The 22,846-nt window shown below is 43.4% G+C and overlaps 1 protein-coding gene across 2 annotated transcripts in view; it reads right to left on the bottom strand.

The window, feature by feature from the left end:
• Positions 1 to 10,686, bottom strand: part of NFKB1 (nuclear factor kappa B subunit 1) — a 161,223-nt gene extending 150,537 nt beyond the window's left edge. For both annotated transcript variants that reach the window (XR_011316755.1, XM_069743654.1), the window contains exon 1: positions 10,552 to 10,686. The gene's annotated coding sequence lies outside the window, so the exon portion shown is untranslated. The remainder of the gene's footprint in view (positions 1 to 10,551) is intronic.
• Positions 10,687 to 22,846: the final 12,160 nt, after the last annotated feature.

Raw genomic sequence — 22,846 nt, 5'->3', positions numbered from 1 at the left:
GTGAGGCGGTAGCTCCGGTGTTGGTGAGGCGGTAGCTTCGTTGGTGATGAGGCAGCAGCGGTGTCAGTGCAGGCTGTAGGCTTTCCTGAAGAGATGAGTTTTCAGGTTCCGTCTGAAGGATCCGACTGTGGTTGATAGTCGGACGTGTTGGGGCAGAGTGTTCTAACATTGTCTTTCATTGTTTTCAAGAGGGACCAATTACTGACGGAGCTAAGGCTCTGTTTACATATACAGTATTTAATTTTAGTTTTGGATGTACTTTGCGATCATAAAAAATGGAAACAAACTTTATTAAATGGAAGCAGAAATACAATAAAATCTGTTGCGAATCAATCAAAACGGATTCATTCAAAAACAGAAACTATAGTTTCCATTTTGCATCCATCTTTGCTGCGATGTAATGGATCTGTTTTGTTTGGTGGGGGTTTAGCGCTCCATCTGTTATTAACTGATGACAAGTGGACAAGTGAACATGGCCTAAATGAAAAATGTATGTTTTTTTTTTTATTTCAGTTTGATAAACATTATTGTTCCTCTTTTAATAAATCTTTTTTAGTTCCTCTGACTATGAGATTGAATTTCAGAGGTGTCAATAGAGTGACAAAGGGAGCAATGACCATGGCACTTAGAGACTAAACCAGCTGAGATTGATGGTATATTTGATCCGAGTCATTAGAGTGAGGTTACACATGTATAATTTTGTACTTGTGCCATTACTACAACAAACTATGGTATTACGGCTTTCATTAAAGGGAAGTTAAGACCAGAAAATAGGACCTATTGTTTAAACATATTGTTTAATTATTTTTTTTTTTAAATGGTAATCTTGCAATTTTCACACTGGTGACTGGGGCTTTTTTAGATTTATACTTCCTGTTCTTTTAAGAAAACTTTTCAGCAGACACCTTATTATCAAAGTCAGAATTGCAATGACCAGTAAGGGTGCTTTCACACCCTTAAAGGCTTCTATTTTTAGGCTGGGGGGGTCAATATCCATGGCCCCTTACCAGCATGAGAATACCAGCCCCCAGCTGTCAGCTTTAGCACGGCTGGTTGTAAAAAATTAAGGGGCACCCCACGCCATTTTTTTAATTATTTATTTAAATAATAAATAAAAAACAGTGTGAGGACCCCTCTATTCTTGATAACCAGCCTTGCTGAAGCTGACAACTGAGGGTTGCAGCCCCCAGCTGTGACTTTCGCCTGGCTGGATATAGAAAATTCATGGGAACCCAAGCCAGATTTTTCATTTATTTATTTATTTACAGCGCAGATGGCAGGTGAGGAGTACTCCGATCAACTGCTCCTGCTGTCACTGTTATTAGCAGCAGCAGGTGAGGGCTGATGGGAGTAATAGTCCCATCAGCCGCCGCCTGCTGTCATTGTTCTGACTTGAATACAACTCTCATCATTCTCCTCTGCTGCGTTGCTCGCCGGCAGAGCAGGGGAGAATGATGAGAGCCGTCTTCAGCACCCGACGCTGGGGAACAGGGCCTACTGTACTGCCGCTTCTCAGGCACCGGGACGTGTCACACGGATGACATTCCAGTGTATCATCCGTGTGCAGGACGTTTTGCGGCCCGTGCTGCCAGTAAAACGGACATGTCTACGTGTGGGTCATACGGACACACGCTCCATGGAAACACACTGACCATGTACAGACCCATTCACTTGAATGGGTCTACGTGTGAAAGTGTCTCTGATACGTGTGAAAACTGTCACCACACATATTGGAGACGCTGACGTGTGAAAGAGCCCTAACATTGTGCTCCAATGATCTCACCAGCTTCATAAAAGCACCTAAAAGCCTTATCAGAAAAGGCGTGTAAGCACTGTACACGTTTGGCCACCCTGTTGGACTGCAGTGATAGCTGGTGACCTACGTGATAGGAAGTAAACAAAATTAAAAATGATTGCATTCCAATGGAGGAGCTTTGCAAGTTGTACATTTTTCAGTTGCTTCCTTTTGCAAACACTTTGCAATTTTTACCCTTTAAAGAACATGTGACAATCCCTTTAAAGGCAGTAGTAAGCTGGAAAATGAAACATTAAATCCATTTATCTGCACTCTTTTCTTGAAACCAAGAACTTGAACAGGACACTCCTGCCTTGTGTTCCCTTACCTGGAACTGAAAATGCAAAGATAGCCGAGTGGTACTCATCCCACATTTTTCTAAGAGCAGTAGATTTAAAAGGAGTAGTGGGTCACATATGTGCCACTCCATTCAACACCTAGTTGTGGTTTTGTAGCCAGGGGAGAAGAGAGGACAAAAGTCTTCAATTATGTCAATCAGTGGGGTCCAAGTAGTGGGTACAACTAAGATGTAAAACCCCATACTCCCCCATACTGGATATGTAATCATTAGTGATGAGCGAATATACTCGTTACTCGAGGTTGCCTGGTTGCTAGGGAATCCCCACATGTACTTATGCTGGCTAACAGATGTAAATCGTTCAGCTGCGGCAAGAAAAACTAAATCTCCGAGAACTAAAAAATACTCGGAGGACCCCCGAGCGTGCTCGGGAAATCTCGAGTAACGAGTAGATTCGCTCATCACTAGTAATCATTTGTTAGATGGAAATCTCCCTTTAAAAGGATCTTCTTTCAAATCCACTGAAAATAACGGACAGCTGACCAGAATATTTCTCACACATGGTGGTCTAATCACAGTTTTGCCAGATTTTGTGAAACCTTGACAAAATGCCAAATTTGCCCATGGTGTGTAAATAGACCCTAAAATCATCTGTGTGAGCAAATCCTTAAGGTACCGTCACACTAAGCGACGCTGCAGCGATACCGACAACGATCCGGATCGCTGCAGCGTCGCTGTTTGGTCGCTGGAGAGCTGTCACACAGACAGCTCTCCAGCGACCAACGATCCCGAGGTCCCCGGTAACCAGGGTAAACATCGGGTTACTAAGCGCAGGGCCGCGCTTAGTAACCCGATGTTTACCCTGGTTACCATCGTTAAAGTAAAAAAAACAACCACTACATACTTACCTACCGCTGTCTGTCCAGCACAGCGGCCGGAAAGCAGAGCGGTGACGTCACCGCTCTGCTTTCCGGCTGCCCGGCGCTCACAGCCAGTACAGAGAAGCACAGCGCCGGGCAGCCGGAAAGCAGAGCGGTGACATCACCGCTCTGCTTTCCGGCCGCTGTGCTCACAGCCAGAGCAGAGAAGCAGAGCGCCGGGGACAGACAGCGGTAGGTAAGTATGTAGTGTTTGTTTTTTTTTACTTTTACGCTGGTAACCAGGGTAAACATCGGGTTACTAAGCGCAGCCCTGCGCTTAGTAACCCGATGTTTACCCTGGTTACCAGCGAAGACATCGCTGAATCGGCGTCACACACGCCGATTCAGCGATGTCAGCGGGAGATCCAGCGACGAAACAAAGTTCTGGACTTTCTTCCCCGACCAGCGATATCACAGCAGGGGCCTGATCGCTGCTGCGTGTCACACTGGACGATATCGCTAGCGAGGACGCTGCAACGTCACAGATCGCTAGCGATATCGTCTAGTGTGACGGTACCTTTAGGGTAGTGGAATTTCTAAATCTTCAGGTGTACAGATATCCTATCTGTCACATGTGTATTAACATATATACTTAATGCGATTAGCCACAAGGGTACAGTTACACAAAAAGGGTGGATTGCATACGGGTGACAAATTAGAAACAAATTGTCCAAGTTTTCTGGAGATTCTACAAAATCTGCTGAGTGCGACCCCACCTAAAGGTACCTTTACACATAACGATATTGTTAACGATATCGTTGCTATTTGTGACGTAGCAACGATATCGTTAATGAAATCGTTATGTGTGACAGCGACCAACGATCAGGCCCCTGCTGGGAGATCGTTGGTCGCTGAATAAAGTCCAGAACTTTATTTCGTCGCTGGACTCCTGCTGACATCGTTGGATCGGCGTGTGTGACACCGATCCAGCGATGTCTTCACTGGTAACCAGGGTAAACATCGGGTAACTAAGCGCAGGGCCGCGCTTAGTAACCCGATGTTTACCCTGGTTACCATGCTAAAAGTAAAAAAAAACAAACACTAGATACTTACCTACAGCCGTCTGTCCTCCAGCGCTGTGCTCTGCACTCCTCCTGTACTGTCTGTGAGCCGGAAAGCAGAGCGGTGACGTCACCGCTCTGCTTTCCGGCTCACAGCCAGTACAGGAGGAGTGCAGAGAAGCAGAGCGCAGCGCTGGAGGACAGATGGCTGTAGGTAAGTATGTAGTGTTTGTTTTTTTTTACTTTTAGCATGGTAACCAGGGTAAACATCGGGTTACTAAGCGCGGCCCTGCGCTTAGTTACCCGATGTTTACCCTGGTTACCGGCATCGTTGGTCGCTGGAGAGCGGTCTGTGTGACAGCTCTCCAGCGACCAAACAGCGACGCTGCAGCGATCCGGATCGTTGTCGGTATCGCTGCAGTGTCGCTTAATGTGAAGGGGCCTTAAGGCTATAGTCACCCATGCTGGTGACACGTCCTTGTGCTCTCCATTTTTTTTCTTGGACAGTACACTGAGACATAGAGTGTTATCGATCCATACATCAGTTTTAAAAATGGATCTTTATCTCTGGTTCATGAGGCTCAAACTAAGGCCTCGTTCACACGCTCAGTATTTGGTCAGTATTTTACATCAGCATTTATAAGCCAAAACCAGGAGTGGGTGATAAATGCAGAAGTGGCGCCCGTGTTTCTATTATACTTTCCCTCTGATTGTTCACTCCTGATTTTGGCTTACAAATACTGATGTGAAATACTGAACATGGCCTAAGTCCTATTTTCATCCACTTTGAGCTGGACCACTATGAAGACTCTGAAGAACTGTTTAAAAGGGATTAACACATTGAAGACATTGCACTTCAGAGTTTCATCTGTTTTTAACCGATATATTATTTGTCAATGGACATAAAAGTTCAAGTTGTAAAAAAAAGTGAATTGAGGAAAGAAAACTGAAGCAACTAGGATGACTAAAAAAAATCGAATGAGAACACACAGATGCCTGAAAGAAGCCTTAGGCCAAATTTAGACACCTGTGAAACAAGCTCCTTGTAAAGTGACGTACGGACTGGCCACGGGGTCTCCCGATATGAACGCAGCAGCTTCATATATGCCTATGGGCCAACCGAGCTCAGGTTGGGAGGCCTGTGGCCAGTCCGTACTTCATGGTCAGAACACGGACTGTGTTTCACAGAAGTCTAAACTTGGTCTTCAAGAGGATCTGTGACAAGATGCTACAATACAAACTGCATACATTATTACACACATCTCAAACATAAGGCTGGTGTACTTACTTTGATGAATCATTTAAAAACAGCTGTATAGGTCTGAATTAAAGCATGCAAATGTAAATGCTCATTACAGAGTTTTCACACATTAAATATTGATGACCTGACTAAAAGGTCATCAATATCCAATTGATGGGATTCTGACACCGAGTACATCCCACCTGTTATTAGCTTTGGTGAGAACGGCATATCACCTTTTCCTGTGAGTTCTAGGCAGCGGAAGCTGGTCAGATCAATTCAATGTTTATATCAGGTCGCCACAACATAGTTAGTAAGGCCGAAAAAAGACATTTGTCCATCCAGTTCAGCCTATATTCCATTATAATAAATACCCAGATCTACGTCCTTCTACAGAACCTAATAATTGTATGATACAATATTGTTCTGCTCCAGGAAGACATCCAGGCCTCTCTTGAACCCCTCGACTGAGTTCGCCATCACCACCTCCTCAGGCAAGCAATTCCAGATTCTCACTGCCCTAACAGTAAAGAATCCTCTTCTATGTTGGTGGAAAAACCTTCTCTCCTCCAGACGCAAAGAATGCCCCCTTGTGCCCGTCACCTTCCTTGGTATAAACAGATCCTCAGCGAGATATTTGTATTGTCCCCTTATATACTTATACATGGTTATTAGATCGCCCCTCAGTCGTCTTTTTTCTAGACTAAATAATCCTAATTTCGCTAATCTATCTGGGTATTGTAGTTCTCCCATCCCCTTTATTAATTTTGTTGCCCTCCTTTGTACTCTCTCTAGTTCCATTATATCCTTCCTGAGCACCGGTGCCCAAAACTGGACACAGTACTCCATGTGCGGTCTAACTAGGGATTTGTACAGAGGCAGTATAATGCTCTCATCATGTGTATCCAGACCTCTTTTAATGCACCCCATGATCCTGTTTGCCTTGGCAGCTGCTGCCTGGCACTGGCTGCTCCAGGTAAGTTTATCATTAACTAGGATCCCCAAGTCCTTCTCCCTGTCAGATTTACCCAGTGGTTTCCCGTTCAGTGTGTAATGGTGATATTGATTCCCTCTTCCCATGTGTATAACCTTACATTTATCATTGTTAAACCTCATCTGCCACCTTTCAGCCCAAGTTTCCAACTTATCCAGATCCATCTGTAGCAGAATACTATCTTCTCTTGTATTAACTGCTTTACATAGTTTTGTATCATCTGCAAATATCGATATTTTACTGTGTAAACCTTCTACCAGATCATTAATGAATATGTTGAAGAGAACAGGTCCCAATACTGACCCCTGCGGTACCCCACTGGTCACAGCGACCCAGTTAGAGACTATACCATTTATAACCACCCTCTGCTTTCTATCACTAAGCCAGTTACTAACCCATTTACACACATTTTCCCCCAGACCAAGCATTCTCATTTTGTGTACCAACCTCTTGTGCGGCACGGTATCAAACGCTTTGGAAAAATCGAGATATACCACGTCCAATGACTCACCGTGGTCCAGCCTATAGCTTACCTCTTCATAAAAACTGATTAGATTGGTTTGACAGGAGCGATTTCTCATAAACCCATGCTGATATGGAGTTAAACAGTTATTCTCATTGAGATAATCCAGAATAACATCCCTCAGAAACCCTTCAAATATTTTACCAACAATAGAGGTTAGACTTACTGGCCTATAATTTCCAGGTTCACTTTTAGAGCCCTTTTTGAATATTGGCACCACATTTGCTATGCGCCAGTCCTGCGGAACAGACCCTGTCGCTATAGAGTCACTAAAAATAAGAAATAATGGTTTATCTATTACATTACTTAGTTCTCTTAGTACTCGTGGGTGTATGCCATCCGGACCCGGAGATTTATCTATTTTAATCTTATTTAGCCGGTTTCGCACCTCTTCTTGGGTTAGATTGGTGACCCTTAATATAGGGTTTTCATTGTTTCTTGGGATTTCACCTAGCATTTCATTTTCCACCGTGAATACCGTGGAGAAGAAGGTGTTTAATATGTTAGCTTTTTCCTCGTCATCTACAACCATTCTTTCCTCACTATTTTTTAAGGGGCCTACATTTTCAGTTTTTATTCTTTTACTATTGATATAGTTGAAGAACAGTTTGGGATTAGTTTTACTCTCCTTAGCAATGTGCTTCTCTGTTTCCTTTTTGGCAGCTTTAATTAGTTTTTTAGATAAAGTATTTTTCTCCCTATAGTTTTTTAGAGCTTCAATGGTGCCATCCAACAGCTACTAAGAACTGAGGAGTGGTGGTGCCCGGTATCGGACTCCACCAATCTAGTATTGATAACCTAGCCTAAAGACAGGTCATCAATTATAGATGCCCATAAGATCACTTTAATATAAGGAAGGTTAATTTCAAGGAGGATTATACAGCTATTCTCACATGGATTTTCAAAGTAAGCACACCAGTCTTATCAGGTTTACGAAATCTATATAATATTGCACATGCAGATTGCTGTATATTGTGAAATCTGGTGACCAAACCGATTTGAAGACTGATTTTGTTTCTTAGCAAATCAAAACTGATTGAAACAAGAAATCGTCATGCAGTCATGTGTGTTTTTATCTTTAAGTGCTTATGCAACGCCCCAGGATCCTGGTCGTTGCAGTAATGTCATTTTCATCTAGGGGAGAGTGATATTTCGTTTGGAGGCAAAGAAGGACAACTGAATCCAGGTATCACAAATATGCAACACATTTCGCACTCCAGGCCACCAAGGGGAGCTCTGTTCCTATTTATTAGGGCACTCTTCACACTTAGGTAAAACTGGTTGCCTGGGGAGGAAGTTAGTTGCTTGCTGAGCTTCGCTCAAGTAGTTGGTCCCTGGCAGGGGTGGAATCCTGTCAGAAATCGAGACAGAAGGACATGGAGCTGTGCATGCCCTGAGAGCTGCAGCTTCTAGAAAGAGACATTGAAGGAGAACTGTATTGCAGAGAGGGTGAAAGAAGTCAAAGCAAAGGAGTGGATTCCAGGAGGGGAACAGCCCTACACACGCTGCCTCCTTCTGAGGCGCAGGATCCCGGTCGCCGGAACACCGGGGGAGCAACGATCTTTTAAGCCTTGCTCAAGAGACCGGCAGGACAGCTAATTGCACGTTACCTGCCCAACGCCTCAAGCCACCGGTCATACGGGTTTGTCCTATCCATCTGGGGGACAGAGAGAGAGACATAACATCTACAACATCTGTGAGGACCTTATGAGAAACTTAGCAGTAAGGGACTACAACACCATGGCGCTAGACGAAGGCTACTGATTTCTACCTGGACAGGGGGATTCTATACTTGCCTCCAAACCGTCCGGATTCTGCCTGCTCCGTGGTCTGTGCTCTGGACTGTGGATGCTGAAGCCTTCAGTAAAGGTAAAGAGACTGCAACCTTATGTCCTCGTTCTTCACTGCGCCTCTCACCATCCACCATCTACACACTGGGAAGCCCTGGGGACATACTTCACCTGTGGGAAGGTATACCATCTAGCTGCTATTCCATCACCCCAGCGGACCCCGCTGCAGCGTCGGTCACCCTGACCGAATACCACAGGTGGCGTCACGAACACTTCCCCTTTAAAGACCTTTCCCTTTTACATGGACGTCCCAGGGCCATGGACCGGGTCAGCCACCGTGACATCCCCTGTGAACCAAAGGACCTGGTACCGAGTACCCCACTGCCCTTGGGGGCGCTCCACTTATTCACACGCTGCACTTTTTCTGTGTATTCTTCAAAGGTAAAATACAATGCACTTTACAGTACCATCAAAGAGAGTGAGATTTCTGAAATCTCATACACAATCTGCTTATTTTATCATTTTAGATTTGAACCGTCATTGTTTTTTTTTTTTTCAAATCTTCAGCATGGAAATATTTTCAGCATTTTTCACACTTTCAAACAAATGGGAAAACCATAAGTTAAATGCAGTGTCAAACCAGCACACGTCAGCACTTCTGCATTTATCACTCCTGGTTTTGGCTTACAAATAGTGAAATAAAAAACTGACCGTGTGAACGTGGACTTTGACCTATTTTCACAGCTAACCATGTCCACTATTCCCACAAAGTGAGGTAAAAACCCCAAAATTGCAAACCTTTGCGCAAAAGCAATGTGCGACAAATTTGGGGACTTTCAACATAAAAAACCTGACGCAAACGCCTTAATAAATTCCCCCATTTGTGACTTTTACTTCACTGTTGGTACACTTTTTGGTCAGTGACATTTTCTACAAGACCCCGAGTGACATTTTTCCACAAAGCTATTCCGAGCAGTTAAAAAAAGGTATACGGAGGAAGAATAAAACCCAGGCAGAAAATCTGATGTTTGACGTGTGGGGGGTTTTATGCTTTTTTATTGCTTTTTGTGTAATTTTGTCCAGTCATTTTGGGGGTTCTAATAAGAAGCCTATGGAAGAAACCTTATACTTTAAGCACGCTGCGTTATGATAAATTGCTACTGCATTGCCGCAAACCAAAAGCGACGGGTGAAGACATTCTCATATTTTACTTTATGCACAAAAATACTTCACTGTAAAAATCCAACATGAAAAATGCGGCTAAATCATCCTTTCTTTTCATGTGCTGCGACCCAAATTTGTTATCACTTTTCGCAGCAAGAATAGAGGAAGCCACAAAGATGCCAGGAAAGTCAATGGGGTCTGTCAGCATTTGCTGGGATTTGGCAACTCTGTCGCCGCTTCATGATAAAGGGAAGATATTGTGTGTGTGGAAGAAAAAAAATATGTCAAATATTTATCAATTTTATAAATAGCATTTTGTATCCATGTTGCACCTACTAATGTGTCCACATCAGCGTAAAGCGCTCCGCTCCATCTGACGCCGCTGTTCTTGCCACTAAAACAGACCCCGTTATATGGGGTTATATGGGGTCCGAGGGACCATATTGGGCTCCGCTGTTGACAGGTCTGGCAGCTTTGAGCATCTGTCAGTCAGAAACATCTGACCGGTGGGAAATCCACAGAATGATGACGCCGGCCAGCGAGGCTGGAGGTAATCATTCATACGCAAGGTGACGGATGACAACACGTCTCATGCCACACTGTGACTGGCCACAAAATGTGCCACGCCAGGCTGTACCCACCATAAGGAGTGCGGGACCCTCGCCCTGCAGGTGACAATACTAGGGCTGTGTATAAGGATGGATAATTCTAGAGGAATGCATTCACCTGTGGCAACATATTCTCTATTCTGCTCCATCTGCCCAGTGTCTGCGAAGTGTCCACACTTTGCCAGCATGCTGGGCTTTGTAGTCCCACACCAGGTTACCTGTTAGGGGCTGCTCTCCTGCGGTGACATCAGGGTCCAGCAGTGATGACCAGGAGCTCCTTGCTGCCCAGAGCCCGCAGGCTTCTTGTGGTGGCCGAGCTCCTTTCAGTTTCCTTGTTTTGTCGGGGCTCGGGGCGGGTGTTACTGACTCTGCTCATCACTATGGTGCCTCCTCCTCCCAGGCTGGAGGTGTGGAGCTTCTCTGCTCTCAAGAAGTCGCTCTTGTTCTCACTTCCTGACTGGAAATTCCCATTAGTGTCAGTGTAGTGAGAGGAGGCCTGCTAATAAAAGGAATCACAGCACGTCATGGGGATTTTACATCTTGTGGTTTGGCATCATGGCCGGCACTGATACAAGGTGTCAGCATCTTCTGAGCAGCTAGGGTCTGCCTCTTGGTAACCATGACATGTGCCCTCATCCTTTCCTGAGGGTTTAGGTCAGACATATAGTGCTAAACCTGCCCTCCAGCCTGTGTAGTGCCAGGACTGTGCCTCGTGTGTAAGGCTGCGTTCACATTGCGCTTGGTACACTTTTGGTGGTCCCATCCGGGACGTTTATCCGAAAACACCCCCATCGCAAAATGGGATGCGGGCATATGCGATGGGCGAGTCATAGACTATAATGGTGCCAGCAGAGGGAACCTGCGCTCTGTCATGCAACATTTTTGGGCAAATGCGCTACTGGAGGCGGACGCCCAGACGCGGTGTCTGAGGGTTGGTGTACTCGAAAATGATGGCACCGTTGTAGTCTATAACCCCGTCGGCACATACGTCCAAATCCCGTTTTCCCGGAAGAGGGGGGTTCAGATGTTTGCCCCAACAGGACCTCTGAGCGTGTCCTGAGCCCAATGTGAAAGCACCCTAAGGCTGCCGTCTCATACTAGCAGTATTTGGTCAGTATTTTACTAAAGTATTTATAAGCCATAACCAGTAGTGGAACAATCAGAGGAAAAGTATAATAGAAACATATGCACCACTTCTGTATTTAACACCCACTCCTGGTTTTGGCTTACAAATACTGAGGTAAAATACTGACCAAATACTGATAGTGTGACGGCGGTACCCGGCCATTAACCCCAGGCACACTTTCTGATGTTTTCATGCATGCGATATAAAGACTTGTCTTTTCATTTTTAATTAAAATAATTTTTGCATCTTTTTTTCCATGACACATTGAGCGTAATTTTTATCTTATTTTCATGCTTTTTTTGGCTGATAGCAGTGGCAAAGTGAAAAAAAAGTCAGTTTCTCACTTTTTTAAAATGTTTAATGATAATGGACCATTAAAATATATTTTTAAATTTCTACCTATTCCATGAAAATTATTTTTATACACTGGACACATTCTTTTTGTTTGTTTTTGTGGGACATGGCTAGTAACAGCAACTTAGATTGTCACCAGCTTTTCTTTTTTTTCCTGATATATTTTTTTTAAATTTCATATATTGAGCCCCCGTCCCCCAATAAGTCATAAAAGACCTTTTGAGGAGCATTTAAATCCCTTTTTCGCCTCTGTTTTCCCCTGCAATTGGGACTGGTGTATTAGCCTGAGTTACAGGAGAAATTCAGCTTCCAGGCTGCGTAGGAACTCACTAGGTTTCCCAGGATCAGCAGGTCCTGCTCCTTCCCTACAACCAGTGATGACCCTTGCGTCCGGATGAGGAAGCGTTGTAGAACTTCCTATTATTGTTTATAGAGGGCTTGTTCAGCGCTGTGTATACAACGATTGGGAAGGCAGAGACAGTAGCAAACCATCTCTGCCTTATCTATGGGGAGTCTGGCTGTGTCTGATAGCTGGCTCCCCACTCATGCCCTGTCATGCAGGTGCTCTGCTATGCATTGCAAAGAATAATGCCAACTGCCCGATCATTTATAGTCTATGGGCAGTGCGTAAGTAGGCAATAACAGTTCTTGGTATCTGATTCTCACCAAGAAAACATAATCGCCTCAAAAACCTTTTAAACCCTGTTAAGAATTTTTCCCGTAGAAGGTGAATGGAGCCTTTGTCGCACTTATTCACTGCTGCATTCACACAGGAGACTTGATCAATTCTCATGATCAGTTGGGATCCCAGCTGGTTGACCATCTGGATAGGTGACTAATATACCAAGGAAAAATCCTCTAATGTTAATAACTGCCCTGTTAAAATGCTAAAGAGGCAACACGATAGCTCAGTGGCTAGCTCTCTTTCTTTACAGAGTCAGGGTCCTGGGTTCTAATCCCTCCAAGGTTAACATGTGCTTACAGTTTGTATGTTCCTCCTGGGTTTGCATAGGTTTCTGAGGACGTAGTGATTGGGAATTTTAGATTGTGAGCCCTAATGGGGACAGCGATAATAATGTCTTGTCTGTCATGCGATGTGGAATATGATGGCGCTGTACGAGGGAGTAAAATGCATAGTAAACTGCTATGAGTATTGGATTCCAGATCCTCATGTATACAAACTGTGATGTATAATAGCTAAACATACAAGTAGATGACGGTATATTCTACAAGACTCAGCTGGTCATTGTACAGTAAATAGGAAATCCAATACTCTGACTCCAATATGCATGAAATCTTTGGCTTTATTTTATCCTCATAAAAGCATGACAAGACACAGTACATAAACAAACACATCTTCTAACTCGTTTTGAACGTGAATAATACCCTAAGTCATAGATAGTAGATACTAAAACATACACTTACAGTTTAAAGGGGATGTCCACTACTAAGACATCCCCTTCTTAACGCTTTAACGACCGTCGATACGCCTTTTAACGACGGCAGTTAAGGGTACTTATGCCTCTGCACCACGGCACTGAGAAATAAGTGTATAGCCCCCCAGGGCCAAAATTTCTCTGGGGTCTTGGCTACTGGGGGTAGCTGAGTCCCCAGAGAACATGATTCGGGTCGGTTTTTACCAACCCCAGTGTTGCGGTCGCCATTATTAACGGAATAACGGGCACCGCAAAAAAAAAATCCGATTTTTCCATTTAATTTCTCTCTTCTCTGACCTGATCGCACATCAGGGGAGAGAGAAATGGGGTACCTCTGGAGTCCCTGCAAACCCCCGTGAAGTCCCCCAGGCCTCCGGCATCTTTTTCTGGGAAGAAAATGGCGAGCACATGCGCAGTGCGCCCACTGATATCTGTCGGCCAGCACCCGGCAACAATAGTACATTTTTCCTATTGGTTCATTTTCATCACTTCGATAAACCCTATCAAAGTGATCAAAATAGTAAATCAAACCCCCCTTTATAACCCCCTTAGGTAAAAATAAAATTAAAAATTATTTCTATTTTTCCATTAGGGTTAGAGTTGGGCCTAAGTTAGAGTTGGGCTAAAGTGAGGGTTGGGCTAACGTTAGGGCTAGGGTTAGGGTTGGGATTAGGGTTGGGCTAAAGTTAAGGTTGGGCTAAAGTTAGGGTTGGGCTAAACTTAGGGTCGGGGCTAGGGTTGGGCTAAAGTTAGGGTTGGGCTAAAGTTAGGGTTGGGGCTAGGGTTAGGGTTGGCTTAAAAGTAGGGTTGGGCTAGGGTTAGGCTTGGACTAAAGTTAAGGTTGGGCTAAAGTTAGGGTAGGGGTTAGGGTTGGGCTAAAGTTAGGGTTGGGCTAATGTTAGGTTTGGGCTAGGGTTAGGGTTGTGGTTATGGTTGGGATTAGAGCTAGGGTTGGGATTAGGGTTAGGGGTGTGTTAGGGTTAGGGGTGTGTCAGAGTTAGGTTTGTGCTTAGGGTTATGGATAGGGTTGGGGTTAAGGGTGTGTTAGGGTTAGGGTTATGGTAAGGGTTGGGATTAGGGTTAGGGGTGTGATGGGGTTAGGGTAGGAGTTAGAATTGGGAGGTTCCACTGTTTAGGTACATCAGGGGATCTCAAAATGCGACATGGCGCCACCATTGATTCAAACGGTGCTCCCTCCCTTCTGAGCCCTGCCATGCACCCAAACAGTGGCTTTTCCCCACATACGGGGTATGAGCATACTCAGGATAAATTGCACAACAACATTTGGGATCTAATTTCTCCTGTTACCCTTGGGAAAATAAAAAATTGGGGCAAAAAGATCATTTTTGTGGAAAAAATATGATTTGCTATTTTCACTGCTCTATGTTATAAACTTCTGTGAAGCACTTGGGGGTTCAAAGTGCTCACCGCACATCTAGATAAATTCCATGGGGGGTCTAGTTTCCAAAATGGGATCACTTGTGGGGGGTTTCCACTGTTTAGGGCCTCTCCAAATGCAACATGGCGTCCGATCTCAATTCCAGCCAATTCTGCGTTGAAAAAGTGAAAGGGAGCTCCTTCCCTTCCGAGCTCAACCGTGCGCCCAAACAGTGTTTTTTCCCCACATATGGGGTATCGGCGTATTCAGGAGAAATTGCACAATACATTTTTCGGTTCATTTTCTCTTTTTACATTTGTGAAAATAAAAAAAAATTGTTTTAAATGTTTGTTTGTTTTTTAAAGTTAAATCTTCATTTTTTCCTTCCAAGTTGCTTCAGTTCCAGTGAAGCACGTAAAGGGTTAATAAACTTCTTGAATGTGGTTTTTAAGCACCTTGAGGGGTGCAGTTTTTAGAATGGTGTCACGTTTGAGTATTTTCTGTCATAAAGGCCCCTCAAAGTGACTTCAAATGTGATGTGGTCCCTACAAAAATGGTTTTGTAAATTTTGTTGTAAAAATTAGAAATCGCTGGTCAACTTTTAACCCTTATAACGTCCAAAATTGTGCTGATGTATAGTAGAGATATGGGAAATGTTATTTATAAATTATTTTGTGTAACGCCACTCTCTGATTTAAGGGCATAGTAACATAGTAACATAGTAACATAGTTAGTAAGGCCGAAAAAAGACATTTGTCCATCCAGTTCAGCCTATATTCCATCATAATAAATACCCAGATCTACGTCCTTCTACAGAACCTAATAATTGTATGATACAATATTGTTCTGCTCCAGGAAGACATCCAGGCCTCTCTTGAACCCCTCGACTGAGTTCGCCATCACCACCTCCTCAGGCAAGCAATTCCAGATTCTCACTGCCCTAACAGTAAAGAATCCTCTTCTATGTTGGTGGAAAAACCTTCTCTCCTCCAGACGCAAAGAATGCCCCCTTGTGCCCGTCACCTTCCTTGGTATAAACAGATCCTCAGCGAGATATTTGTATTGTCCCCTTATATACTTATACATGGTTATTAGATCGCCCCTCAGTCGTCTTTTTTCTAGACTAAATAATCCTAATTTCGCTAATCTATCTGGGTATTGTAGTTCTCCCATCCCCTTTATTAATTTTGTTGCCCTCCTTTGTACTCTCTCTAGTTCCATTATATCCTTCCTGAGCACCGGTGCCCAAAACTGGACACAGTACTCCATGTGCGGTCTAACTAGGGATTTGTACAGAGGCAGTATAATGCTCTCATCATGTGTATCCAGACCTCTTTTAATGCACCCCATGATCCTGTTTGCCTTGGCAGCTGCTGCCTGGCACTGGCTGCTCCAGGTAAGTTTATCATTAACTAGGATCCCCAAGTCCTTCTCCCTGTCAGATTTACCCAGTGGTTTCCCGTTCAGTGTGTAATGGTGATATTGATTCCCTCTTCCCATGTGTATAACCTTACATTTATCATTGTTAAACCTCATCTGCCACCTTTCAGCCCAAGTTTCCAACTTATCCAGATCCATCTGTAGCAGAATACTATCTTCTCTTGTATTAACTGCTTTACATAGTTTTGTATCATCTGCAAATATCGATATTTTACTGTGTAAACCTTCTACCAGATCATTAATGAATATGTTGAAGAGAACAGGTCCCAATACTGACCCCTGCGGTACCCCACTGGTCACAGCGACCCAGTTAGAGACTATACCATTTATAACCACCCTCTGCTTTCTATCACTAAGCCAGTTACTAACCCATTTACACACATTTTCCCCCAGACCAAGCATTCTCATTTTGTGTACCAACCTCTTGTGCGGCACGGTATCAAACGCTTTGGAAAAATCGAGATATACCACGTCCAATGACTCACCGTGGTCCAGTCTATAGCTTACCTCTTCATAAAAACTGATTAGATTGGTTTGACAGGAGCGATTTCTCATAAACCCATGCTGATATGGAGTTAAACAGTTATTCTCATTGAGATAATCCAGAATAACATCCCTCAGAAACCCTTCAAATATTTTACCAACAATAGAGGTTAGACTTACTGGCCTATAATTTCCAGGTTCACTTTTAGAGCCCTTTTTGAATATTGGCACCACATTTGCTATGCGCCAGTCCTGCGGAACAGACCCTGTCGCTATAGAGTCACTAAAAATAAGAAATAATGGTTTATCTATTACATTACTTAGTTCTCTTAGTACTCGTGGGTGTATGCCATCCGGACCCGGAGATTTATCTATTTTAATCTTATTTAGCCGGTTTCGCACCTCTTCTTGGGTTAGATTGGTGACCCTTAATATAGGGTTTTCATTGTTTCTTGGGATTTCACCTAGCATTTCATTTTCCACCGTGAATACCGTGGAGAAGAAGGTGTTTAATATGTTAGCTTTTTCCTCGTCATCTACAACCATTCTTTCCTCACTATTTTTTAAGGGGCCTACATTTTCAGTTTTTATTCTTTTACTATTGATATAGTTGAAGAACAGTTTGGGATTAGTTTTACTCTCCTTAGCAATGTGCTTCTCTGTTTCCTTTTTGGCAGCTTTAATTAGTTTTTTAGATAAAGCATTTTTCTCCCTATAGTTTTTTAGAGCTTCAATGGTGCCATCCTGCTTTAGTAGTGCAAATGCTTTCTTTTTACTGTTAATTGCCTGTCTTACTTCTTTGTTTAGCCACATTGGGTTTTTCCTATTTCTAGTCCTTTTATTCCCACAAGGTATAAACCGCTTACACTGCCTATTTAGGATGTTCTTAAACATTTCCCATTTATTATCTGTATTCTTATTTCTGAGGATATTGTCCCAGTCTACCAGATTAAGGGCATCTCTAAGCTGTTCAAACTTTGCCTTCCTAAAGTTCAATGTTTTTGTGACTCCCTGACAAGTCCCCCTAGTGAAAGACAGGTGAAACTGCACAATATTGTGGTCGCTATTTCCTAAATGCCCAACCACCTGCAGATTTGTTATTCTGTCAGGTCTATTAGATAGTATTAGGTCTAAAAGTGCTGCTCCTCTGGTTGGATTCTGCACCAATTGTGAAAGATAATTTTTCTTGGTTATTAGCAGAAACCTGTTGCCTTTATGGGTTTCACAGGTTTCTGTTTCCCAGTTAATTTCCGGGTAGTTAAAGTCCCCCATAACCAGGACCTCATTATGGGTTGCAGCTTCATCTATCTGCTTTAGAAGTAGACTTTCCATGCTTTCTGTTATTTTTGGGGGTTTGTAACAGACCCCAATGAGAATTTTGTTACCATTTTTCCCTCCATGAATTTCAACCCATATGGACTCGACATCCTCATTCCCTTCGCTAATATCCTCCCTTAAAGTGGACTTTAGACAAGACTTTACATAGAGACAAACCCCTCCTCCTCTCCGATTTTTACGATCCTTTCTAAACAGACTGTAACCCTGTAAGTTAACTGCCCAGTCATAGCTTTCATCTAACCATGTCTCGGTTATTCCCACTATGTCAAAGTTACCTGTAGATATTTCTGCTTCTAGTTCTTCCATCTTGTTTGTCAGGCTTCTGGCGTTTGCGAGCATGCAGTTTAGAGGATTTTGTTTTGTTCCAATCTCCTCACTGTGGATTGTTTTAGAAATGTTCTTACCTCCCTTCTGAGTATGTTTTCCTGGGTCGTCTTTGTTCGAGTCTAATGTTTTTCTTCCCGTCCCCTCTTCTTCTAGTTTAACGCCCTCCTGATGAGTGTAGCGAGTCTTCTGGCGAATGTGTGTTTCCCAGGTTTGTTGAGGTGTAGTCCGTCTCTGGCGAGGAGTCCATCATACCAGTAATTCACACCGTGGTCCAGGAATCCAAATCCTTGTTGTCTGCACCATCGTCTTAGCCAGTTGTTTGCATCAAGGATCCTGTTCCATCTCCTGGTGCCATGCCCGTCTACTGGAAGGATAGAAGAAAAAACTACCTGTGCATCCAGTTCCTTTACTTTCTTCCCCAACTCTTCAAAGTCCTTGCAGATTGTCGGTAGGTCCTTCCTTGCCGTGTCATTGGTGCCAACATGTATCAGAAGAAATGGGTGGACGTCCTTGGAGCTGAAGAGCTTTGGTATCCTATCGGTCACATCCTTGATCATCGCACCTGGAAGGCAGCATACTTCTCTTGCAGTTATGTCCGGTCTGCAGATGGCTGCTTCGGTGCCTCTCAGTAGTGAGTCTCCCACCACCACCACTCTTCGTTGCTTCTTGGCTGTACTTTTTGCTGTCACTTGTTGCTGTGTGCCCTTTTCTTTTTTGCTTGCTGGTATTGCTTCATTCTTAGGTGTGCCATCTTCATCCTCTACAAAGATTTGATATCGGTTCTTCAGTTGTGTGGTTGGTGATTTCTCCATGGTCTTCTTGCTTATAAATTCAAATTTTTGCCATATTTCCATTTTTTCATAAATAAACGCACGTCATATTGAAGAAATTTTACCACTAACATAAAGTACAATATGTCAAAACAATCTCAGAATCAGCACGTTAAAGCGTTCCAGAGTTATAACCACATAAAGTGACAGTGGTCAGAATTGTAAAAATTGGCTTGGTCATTAAGTACCAAATTGGCTTTGTCACTAAGGGGTTAAATACCGTATTTTCCCTGTTAAAACAAAACAAAAACAGACACTCATCTCCCACACAGGCATGAATCATGCAGCCAATCAGTTGTCACTAATGGGCTGAAGTGTTCACAATTCCCTTGGATAAATTTGGAGATCCATGGAAGTAGTGAGCATTAGGCTCTGTGCACACGATGCAGATTTTTCTGCGGATCCGCAGCGGTTTCCCATGAGTTTACAGTACAATGTAAACCTATGGGAAACGCAATCCGCAGTGCACATGCTGCGGAAAAAAACGTGCGGAAACGCAGCGGTTTACATTCCGCAGCATGTCAATTCTTTGTGCGGAATTCGCAGTGGTTTTACACCTGCTCCATAATAGAAAACCGCAGGTGTAACACCGCAGTGGAATTCGCACTAAATCCGCGGTAAATCCGCAGGAAAAACGCAGCGTTTTTGCACTGCGGATTTATCAAATCCGCTGCGGAAAAATCCGCAGAGGACCATTCTACGTGTGCACATAGCCTTAGAGTACATTGCAGCCGCTGATTGTCTGCAGTGCTTACGTGCCATAACAATGGCAATGTTAATGTTAATTTATTTATAATTTTAACAAGATAAAACAACCATGTAGTAGACAACCCCATTGAAGGGGATTTCCAGTTTCTCTTTCTAATTTTTATGTATTTTTTTGTTAAATAATGAAAGTGTATAATTTTCTACTCTTTGTATCAAGTCCTCTCAGTTTTCAAAATCTCAGCGTTCTAACGTCATTCTATAGTAGATATAGTGGATATATCCTGGTCATGCAGTAGTTGTAGCTCAGGGTTCACAGGACGCTACTCTGATGGAATTGTTTAGGCCTGTCCCACACGTCCAGATAATTCTGGTACCGGAAATATCGGTACCGGAGTTATCCATGTCCATGTGTCCGTGTGCTCACGTGGCACATCAGTGTGGCACACGTGCGGCAGCCGTCCGTGTGCTGACTGGGTACCACACGCACCGTGCAGGAGACAGCGCTAGAGTTAAGCGCCGTCCCCTGCTTTTGGTGCTGAATCCAGTATTCATTCCTTCTTCCCAGCAGCATTCGCTGGAGAGAAGGAATGAAAAATCATTTTTTAAAAAAAATTTTTGCTTTTAAAATAAAGTTCCCGGTAATCTCCTCCATCCCACCCCCTGTGCGCCCGCCCGCTGGCATTAAAATACTTACCCAGCTCCCTCGGCGCTTCCATCCTCTCAGCGTCGCAGCTCTTCTTGTATGAGCGGTCACGTGGTGCCGCTTATTACAGTGATGAATATGCGGCTCCACCCCTATGGGAGGTGGATGCGCATATTCATCACTGTAATGGCTGCACACCAACTGATCGGCTATAACGTACTATCCCGTCCATGGTCAGACGGGCCCAGCCCACATGGACGGGGTAGTAAGTCAGATGGCAGAAAAGGGTTAAAGTAGTACTCCCATATTTTTTTATTAAATGTGTGTATTAACATACTCACCACCGTTCTCTCCAGGATCCAGCTCCGGTCTTCTCTTCTACTGAGTGATGTAACCATTCTTCAGACACTCCTGGTCATGTTGTGCTCTGCGTGACCCAGAAGTGGCTTTTGTAAGGCTATGTGCACACGTTGCAGATTTGCCTGTGGATTTTTCTGCACTAAGGCTATGTGCACACGATGCAGATTTTGCTGCGGATCCGCAGTGTTTCCACAGCTGCGGGTCCGTAGCAGTTTCCCATGAGTTTACATTACAATGTAAACCTATGGGAAACAGAAAACGCTGTGCCCATGCTGCGGAAAAAACGCAGCGGTTTACATTCCGCAGCATGTCACTTCTTTCTGCGGATTCCGCAGCGGTTTTACACCTGCTCCAATAGAAAACCGCAGTTGTAAAACCGCAGTGAAATCCGCAAAAAAAAGCGGTAAATCCGCGATAAATCTGCAGCAAAAGCACAGCGTTTTTTCCCTGCAGATTTTTCTAATCCGCTGCGGAAAAATCTGCAGTGGACCATTCTACGTGTGCACATACCCTTAATCCGCAGCTCTTGGCAGTTTTTGGTGTGTTTTTTATGCGGTTTTTATGCGTTTTTGTATGCGTTTTTGAAAGCTAAATAAAGATGTATTATTATTGAACAAAAAAAAGATTTGTGATGTCATGTCTTGTCCAACCTCCTCTTTTACATTTGTTCAACCCACACTCCATTACACACATACAGTAGACAGATAGACGGATAGAGGAACACATGGGCTACTTGCACAGTGAACAAGTCTGTATGATCATGTTCACACACCACCAAGAAACCTGAAGACACAAAAGAGAATAGTAAAACCAAAAACACTCAGTTTGAAAAAATGTTGCAGTAATCCGCAAGTGCTAGTAAAAGATGTAAAAAACAGGGTATTTGGTTGATACGTTTTTTGCAAAAAATGTATACTAAGCTGCTCTACCAATCTTCACGGTATACCCTTATCAGAGCAGTCCTAACTAATGTATGCAATCCCTATCTGATGTATTTAAAAACCTGATCATCTGTATATAACCTGTGTGAACAGGGTTCAGAGAGGAAAAAATCCATGTGTGCATACAGGGTAGAACAGCTTTTGTGCAGATAGCCCAAGAGGAGTGGTGGAACTCCCCAGTCATGTAGACACAAGAGAACAATTATGGAAACAGGAACACATGGGCTACTTGCACAGTGAACAAGTCTGTATGATCATGTTCACACACCACCAAGAAACCTGAAGACACAAAAGAGAATAGTAAAACCAAAAACACTCAGTTTGAAAAAATGTTGCAGTAATCCGCAAGTGCTAGTAAAAGATGTAAAAAACAGGGTATTTGGTTGATACGTTTTTGCAAAAAATGTATACTAAGCTGCTCTACCAATCTTCACGGTATACCCTTATCAGAGCAGTCCTAACTAATGTATGCAATCCCTATCTGATGTATTTAAAAACCTGATCATCTGTATATAACCTGTGTGAACAGGGTTCAGAGAGGAAAAAATCCATGTGTGCATACAGGGTAGAACAGCTTTTGTGCAGATAGCCCAAGAGGAGTGGTGGAACTCCCCAGTCTTGTAGACACAAGAGAACAATTATGGAAACAGGAACACATGGGCTACTTGCACAGTGAACAAGTCTGTATGATCATGTTCACACACCACCAAGAAACCTGAAGACACAAAAGAGAATAGTAAAACCAAAAACACTCAGTTTGAAAAAATGTTGCAGTAATCCGCAAGTGCTAGTAAAAGATGTAAAAAACAGGGTATTTGGTTGATACGTTTTTTGCAAAAAATGTATACTAAGCTGCTCTACCAATCTTCACGGTATACCCTTATCAGAGCAGTCCTAACTAATGTATGCAATCCCTATCTGATGTATTTAAAAACCTGATCATCTGTATATAACCTGTGTGAACAGGGTTCAGAGAGGAAAAAATCCATGTGTGCATACAGGGTAGAACAGCTTTTGTGCAGATAGCCCAAGAGGAGTGGTGGAACGTATCAACCAAATACCCTGTTTTTTACATCTTTTACTAGCACTTGCGGATTACTGCAACATTTTTTCAAACTGAGTGTTTTTGGTTTTACTATTCTCTTTTGT

The sequence above is a fragment of the Ranitomeya imitator genome, chromosome 1, assembly GCF_032444005.1.
Source record: "Ranitomeya imitator isolate aRanImi1 chromosome 1, aRanImi1.pri, whole genome shotgun sequence".
In the NCBI taxonomy this organism is placed as follows: domain Eukaryota; kingdom Metazoa; phylum Chordata; class Amphibia; order Anura; family Dendrobatidae; genus Ranitomeya; species Ranitomeya imitator.
This window is presented reverse-complemented; position numbering and strand designations above follow the sequence as displayed.